The sequence below is a fragment of the Pseudorca crassidens genome, chromosome 13 (genome assembly GCF_039906515.1).
Source record: "Pseudorca crassidens isolate mPseCra1 chromosome 13, mPseCra1.hap1, whole genome shotgun sequence".
Classification (NCBI taxonomy): Eukaryota; Metazoa; Chordata; class Mammalia; order Artiodactyla; family Delphinidae; genus Pseudorca; species Pseudorca crassidens.
In genome coordinates this window covers 53,614,069-53,621,958 of record NC_090308.1, presented here as the reverse complement: position 1 = coordinate 53,621,958, position 7,890 = coordinate 53,614,069, and positions in this window count along the sequence as shown.

Genomic DNA, 7,890 nt, shown 5'->3' with positions numbered 1-7,890 from the left:
CATGTCACTGCAGATGGGGTAATGACAATGAGAAGACAATGGCCATGAATTAGTGAATCAATCAGAGTTGACCAAAGAATGAAGAATCCTATCACAATATAAGAAATGGATGTTGTGATTCATCTGGAATGCTTCTCAACAAAAGAGCTTCCTATTCATACACTACTCTCTACTTTTCTATGAGAAGGAATAACAAAGTATAAATCACATTACACAGTTACTTGTTCTAATAAAGCTAAAAGGCACCTAATACATTTTAGAACGCTTTGGAGCACCTTTTCTGTTGTGCCTTTCCTTCTGAAACATACTGGCAATTGCAATGCTAGCAATCTTGTCACTCAAATTAATAATTATAAGGAAGAAAATAACTTAAAACATAAATTCGCCGCATTAGCCATCATGTTTACATGTCTGTTCAATCCAGTAATTGCCATAAAAGCCAATCTTATTTTTAAAGGCCAAAATGTAAAATAATTAAATTGCTATTGTTAACTCTTTTGAGTGAACAGCTTTATTTTATTGCAAATTAAATAAAAAAACAGTCTGCACCATTCAGTCTTGAATGACATCCTGTTGACAAGGCAAGGAAGGAACAGGTGAGTGTTTAGTTGAAAGATTTCTATAACTGAAATGAGCATCTTGCCAACCAGACTGGGCAACCACAAGGAATAGCACCTGAGAAAACAATCCAAAGTTGCCCGGGGGTGGGGGTGGGGTTACAACCGCCCTGGCTTATTTTGGTAAGGAAAAACTCCTGCTTTATTTTTCCTTAACTCAAAAGTGAATTCCTTCCTTTAAAAAAATTAATTTATAGGGCTTCCCTGGTGGCGCAGTGGTTGAGAGTCCACCTGCCGATGCAGGGGACACAGGATCGTGCCCCAGTCCGGGAGGATCCCACATGCCGCGGAGCGGCTGGGCCCGTGAGCCACATGGCCACTGAGCCTGCGCGTCTGGAGCCTGTGCTCCGCAACGGGAGAGGCCACAACAGTGAGAGGCCCACGTACCGCAAAAAAAAAAAAAAAAAAAAAAAAATTAATTTATAAACTAGGACAGACTAGTTTAACTGCAACAGTAACTATTCTAACTCACCACAAATTCAAGGTAAGCATACTTTGTTCACCTTTAATTCCATGGATTTCATAACTTCCTTTCTGAATGTCTTTGAAACAAGAGGAAAATAAACATCATAAAACTCTTTCCATTACAAATTCTAAAATTCAAGTCCTAACTTAAGTCCTAATACTGGTTTGCAGAATTATGCACTGGCCCAGCCAGCACATGGGGTTGCCACTTGGATAGGCAAACACTTCCTCACACTGACGTGGCTCAGCCCTGAGGAGTTACACAGAAGGGATGAGACTATGTTCTGCTGAAATCCCTTCACCAGTGTTTCTTTCCACCACTGAGTCCATATTCAAAACACATAAGAGGACCACATAAACAAGTTGAGACTTACAACTGATGCTGAAGAGAATAGTCAAATGAATCTCACATCAAGAGTATGATAAAATAAGCCTGGGAGAAAATATTTGCAAAAAAAAACACATCTGATAAAGGACTGTTACCCAAAATATACAAAGAACTCTTAACAACAACAATACAATTTAAAAAAATGGTTCCAAGACCTTAACAGACACCTCATAAAAGAAGATATACAGATAGTAAATAAGCATAGGAATAGACGCTCCGTATCATATGTCATCAGGGAAACAATGAGATACTACACACCTATTAGAATGGCCAAACTCCAGAACAATGACAATACCAAATGCAGATGAGGATGTGAAACAACAGAAATTCTTATTCACTGCTGGTGGGAATTCAAAATCGTACAGCAACTTTGGAAGACAGTTTGGCAGCTCCTTACATAACTAAACATACTCTTACCATATGATCCAACAGTCGCACTCCTTGGTGTTTACCCAAAGGAGTTGAAAACTTATATCCACACAAAAACCTGCATATGGATGTTTACATTTATAGCAGCTTTATTTATACTTGCCAAAACTTGGAAACAGCCCAAAATGTCCTTCAGGGGGTGAATGGATACATAAACTATGGTACATCCAGACAATGAAATATTATTCAGTGTTAAAAAGAAATGAACTATCAAGCCATGAAAAGACATGGAGGAACCTTAAAAGCATGTTACTAAGAAAAGAAACCAGTCTGAAAATTGCTACACACTATGTCATTCAAACTCTAAGACATTCTGGAAAAGGCAAAACTATGACAGTCAAAAGACCACTGGTTGCCAGGGGTTGACAGGGGTGGGGAGGGGGAGGAAGGTATGAATAGGAGGAACACAGAGGACTTTTAGGGCAGTGAAAATACTCTGTATAATACTATAATGATGGATATATGTCATTATACATTTGTCCAACAACGCCAAAAGTGAATCCTAATGTAAACTATGGTCTTTGATTATGATATATCGATTTAGGTTCATTGACTCTAACAAATATTTCACTCTGATGGGGGATGTTGATAACGGGGGAGGCTGTGCATGTGTGGGGCAGGGGGTACATGGAAAATCTCTATACTTCCTCTGAATTTTGCTGTGAATCTAAAACTGCTCCCCCAAAATAAAGTCTTTTAAAAATCATACAGAAGTTAAGAAAATCTGCAACTCTATTTTTGAGGCTATAATTGCTGAGTAATTATAGCATAGGAAACATCTATCTAGCACTTTGTCTTGATCTTTTCCTCTCTGCCTTAAATTATTTAAATGAACATTGTTTCTAGCATACTTTTTAAAACTTTGACTCAAAAAACAATGCATTTGACAGCTCTTAACCTTCAGATGCCATCACTGCACAACTGAAACCTTAGATGGCCAAGATATCTCCTGTTTGCTTATTTTGTTCGCTGTGATCGTCCTGGTACTCTGTAGGAAAATCTCCCTCCATTGTATTAGCACAGTAACAACCTTCTTTTGCATTCCAAGGGAAGGTAAGTCACGATAAATAATGTCAACCTTAATTTTCTGGTATTGTACACTAAGTCACAGAGAAACCAAGTGTAAAGTGCTTTGCCGCACTTTCTTCTATTTTCATTAACAGGCACAGAAGTTTTGAGAGCTAGTGAAAATTCTACACACCATGTAGAGTTCACCCCTTCAGTTTACAGAAACAGAAACTGAGGCACAAAGAGAACAAATGGCTTGTCCTAGGTTACTCATACCACTATGGCAGAAGCAAGCACAGATGCTAACTCCAAGCTGCTAGGGTAGGACCTTTTGTTTCCTATCACCCTTATTTACTTGGCTTATGATATAATGGGATGAAAATGATCTTATGGTTGAAGAAAGCCCAGATTGCAACTAACTTTAGGGTCTTAGAACCTTTTGTGTTGAAAGAGACACTGTAAAAAAAAAAATCCATGTGAGAGGAAGCCAAGGTGTAGTTCAGTCCAAGGACTGACACCAAACAGACCTCTATTCCAGTGCAAGAAGGCTCTAGTCATGTGTCATCTCTGTGATCCAGGACTTGCTCATTCCAAGGGAACTTGGTGGCAAGTGACAGAAAGCCCATTCAAGATGGTTTGACAAATGAAAGGGGAATTTATTGGCTTTTGTAACTGAAAAGCCCAATGTTATCTTCAGGCATGGCTGCATCTAGGGGTTGAAACAATGTCATCAGGCACTTCTCTTTATTCCTCCCACTACAGTTCAGCTAAAAACCATGGTCACTGTGTATGAAACAAAAATAAGAAGACTCTGAAAAGAAATAAGGAGAAGGCAGATTGGCTCGGGACCTTGGGACCCAAGGAACGACACGGTGGTAAGTTCTCTGGGCTTTCTTTTGACTTACATATCCTAGATTTGGAGCTGAAGAAGCCAGAAACTCAGAAAACACCAATGGTGCAGACAAAAAGAGGTGCCCCCCAAAACTTCTCTCAGCCAAAGGACCAGGAAAGGGAAGCTTAACAAGACAGGGAACAGCCCTACTCTAGTCATAGAGTATGGAAAAAATGGCAACCCCACCCATAGTCCTGTCAGCAAGACTAAACGGGATCGTTGCTTTCCAAGCTCACCAGGTTTAATGATGAGCTCAACACCCCTACCAGGGTGGAGTTAGAGTGAGTAGGAGATGGAACTTTCATCCCCATTGGGTAATAACAAGGCCCTCCCCCGCGGTGTCATAGGAGGCCACATGGGAAGCCTGGACTTCCATCCCCACCTAATGGTAAGAAGGTGACTCTCCTGCAGTATTGAGTCCCCACCTCACAGTGTCAATAGAAGCCAAGTGGAGAGAGGTAATGAGGAACCTCTCCTCCTCCCAGCTAGGGTGATGCCAGTGTTGGCCTAGGTAGAACCTGAACTCCTACACCAACCTGAAAGTCATGAGGAACCCCTAGTTTCTCCCCCTCCCCCAAGGCGTCAAGGAAAACCAAGTGGAGAACCTACACTTGCACCTTACCTGGCAGTAATGAGGCAGTGACTCCTTCCCCCACTGACATGTTGTCAGAGGAGGCCTCTTAAAATACAAGACTTAAATATGGTCTCTAGAATCTCACAACTAATACCCCAAATGTCCAAGACACAATAAAAAATCACTCATCACACCAAGAACCAGGAAAACCTCAATTTCAATGAGAAAGGCAATCAATCGATGCCAACACTTAATGGCATTTAAGGATTATAAAGTAGCCACCATATCAATAAAAATGTTTCAATGAGCAATTACAAACACAGTTGAAACAAATGAAAAAATAGAAACTCTCAGCAAAGAAATAAAAATTATCAACAAAGAAAGAGGATATATAAGGAAGAACCAAAAAGAAATTTTAGAACTGAAAAATACAGTAACCAAAATTTGAAAATTCAGTGGATAAACTCAACAGCAGAATGACAGATGATGACAGAATGACAGAGATGACAGAGAAAAGAATCAGTAAGCTTGAAGATGGCAAAATAGATGTTACCTATTGTGAACAACAGAGAGAAAAGAAACTCAAAAAGATGAGCAGAGCCCAAGAAACTATGAGACTATAAGAAAAAACAATAAAAAATGGAGTTCCAGGAAGAGAGGGGAATGATACTTCCAAATGAATACTCCAGTTGCAAAGCACTGAGGATCTTCTGAACTTTTTAATATACAATGATGTCATTAAAACAGAACACAAGGTTATGAAAGCATTTTTACGAAGAAATGGGATCTTTATTCAATTTCTCACTTAGAGCACAGTAATAAAACTGAATTTTGGGAGGCATATTGGAAAATCTATGAAGTAATTTCATGTTTTATGGATTCAGGAAACTATAGTAGAAAGATATAGATCATCTATTATATTTACTTTTTTCATTTGCTTTATTAACCACCTAGATCAAAGAACACTAAAAATTCCAAAACAAAACTACATTCAATGTGACTTGTTTTGAGGAAAAATATGAAGCAAGGTCTACCAAATTGATCCTGTTACATTTTGGAAGGGGTCCATGTTAAGATTTAAGTGTACCCAAGAAAACACCTGGTGACCAGTCTCCTGAGAGGTCCTAAGTCTTAGAAAATTTACTTATGAGTAAATGTGTGATCCTACCTCAGCTTTATCAGATCTATAGAGCTGACAAGATTCATCCAAATGACTCATGCTTCTCAAACTCATAAGCAAATTATACGACCTACTTACAGGTATGCAGAGAAGACATTTCTTAACATTGACCAGAGTGTTTATGGCCTTCACTCATAATATTTTGTTCCTGGTATCAGCAAAACTGGGGGAGAAGACTGTTTTAAAAATTGGTGTGTGTGCACAGAACCACGATACTGTGATTCTGCTATCTTCCATTTGCCCCTTTGCCCTCCTGATATAAACTGACCTCTAAGAATTATATCAATAGATGTTGGAACTTCTGACTTCTAGTTGGGGAGCCCTAAATCAGAGGAAAATCAGAGGGAAGGAGGAGACTGAGGTTAGAGTATTTCTTCCCTTGCTCCCTCTCCTGAGGTTGCCTCTCTCTGGCTAGGACCCTCAACAGGAGGTCCTGCATCTCTCAAGCAAGCTAGTCCATAGAACTCTCTTTCCAGGTTCTGATTACCTCTTACTCTCTTCCACCCTTCAAGCCTAGGGGTGGTGAAAATTTCACTGCTAACTCTGGGCACTTGTACCATCTCTTGAAATTCCTGACACCCTACTCACCCTACTTTTTAATAGCCTCTTAGAAAACGTAGCCCTGAATCATCCAGATTTGCGTGTGCTATCTCTTTTCCGCTGGGACCCTGACTGACAGATAACACACAAGGAGATGGCTAATCTCAACAGACATACGGCCCCTGTAAGACCAGAAATAATCACAGCCCCTTAACAGAGCACCTCCCTTGTATGTGTGACCACCTTGTTCTCTGTCCTTCTGTCCCTGCCCCCCACTTAGGATATTGCTGAGCAGACACGCCAACTTCTGGGTCTTGGGACCGTTCTTTTTCATGAGCTTTGTTGACCTTCCTCTCCCAACCTGGATTCGTTCCCAGGGTCTTCCTCAAGAAAGGGTTCAGTGATTACCCTTCTAATACCGAATCATAATCATGTTCTTCCAGGCTTCCCTCTCTGACATTTCCCACATTATTTGGAATGTGAGGTGTTTCTAAACTTTTCAGTCAAATAATTAAACCTCTTGGTTTACTATCATAGGCAACTAATTATTTTCATGTTTTCTGTGGACTTTACTAGGCTAACATTAATCTTAATTTTCTTATTTTAAAATTTAAAGAAGGATACTGTTACCTCATATACTACAAATAAGAACTTAAAACCGGAAAAATTCATATTCTAATTAAAATCCAATGAAATAAATCTTTTCCTAATGAGGGAAAGACTGAATTCCAAAAGAATATTGACAATTGAGATGGTTAGATTAGAAATGCACATTTACAATTATGGATTTTCATAAAACTGAAATGTTTAAGGTCTCCCACGTAATCAATAGGAGAATTCCACCTAGGCCCACAATTTCGGTTGCCACTCAGTAAGTTATAATGTTTGTTCATGAAAGCTTAGACACAATGCATAGAGCTTCTTCAGGCATGTACACAGAGTATTAGGGGAAAATTTAGAATTCATATAGTTAAATTTTTCCTACAAAGATATAATTCCATGTTAAAAATATTAATACACATATTTCTAATTATAAATCATGTAATTCAGATCAAGGGCCAAATGAAATACTGAATTCTAACTACAAATCAAGAACCCAACCCTTTAATAAATTCTGCTTATTTAACCTTTGCTTTTCTTTATACAGTGAGAAGGGCCACTTCTTTTTTCACCCCTAAGATATTTCTGAGTTATACCTATTTGAAACCTTTTCTTGCACAACTTCAGAGGAAATAGCCCCTTAATGTCTCTCAGTAAACCATGACCTCAAGATACTCCTCATTTTCCTCCAACTTTGACTTTCTTCCAGGAATGCTGAGCCTTTTTCTGGACTGTCCCTTGCACCTGCTTGGTTCAAAACTTCCTCTATAACATGGAAAAACGTAATAGCCAAACATTAATTAGCAATCTAGCAATTAAGTGACCTAAATATGCAGAATTGGTCTTATATTGATACATTTAGCCTGACTTGTTTATACACCATAATTGCAAAATAATGTAATGCAAAAACAAAAACAGAAAAGCTTCTGTCCATTTTTCAATAGTAGAAATATTTACCACTTCAACAACTTTTTATTTTCTTTCTCTCATTTTTTTTAAGCCACAGCAAGATATTACTGACATTTAGGGAAAAAATGATCCCTATTGAACAAGGCAGTTATGCTACCATACAGTTTACAACATTAAGATTTATTTTTGCTTGAGGCGAAGTTAAGATTAAAGAGACGAAGTCGCTAACACCACACAGGCTCATAAAACACTAAGCCATTACTATGACCTTAATATGAAACTTAGGAT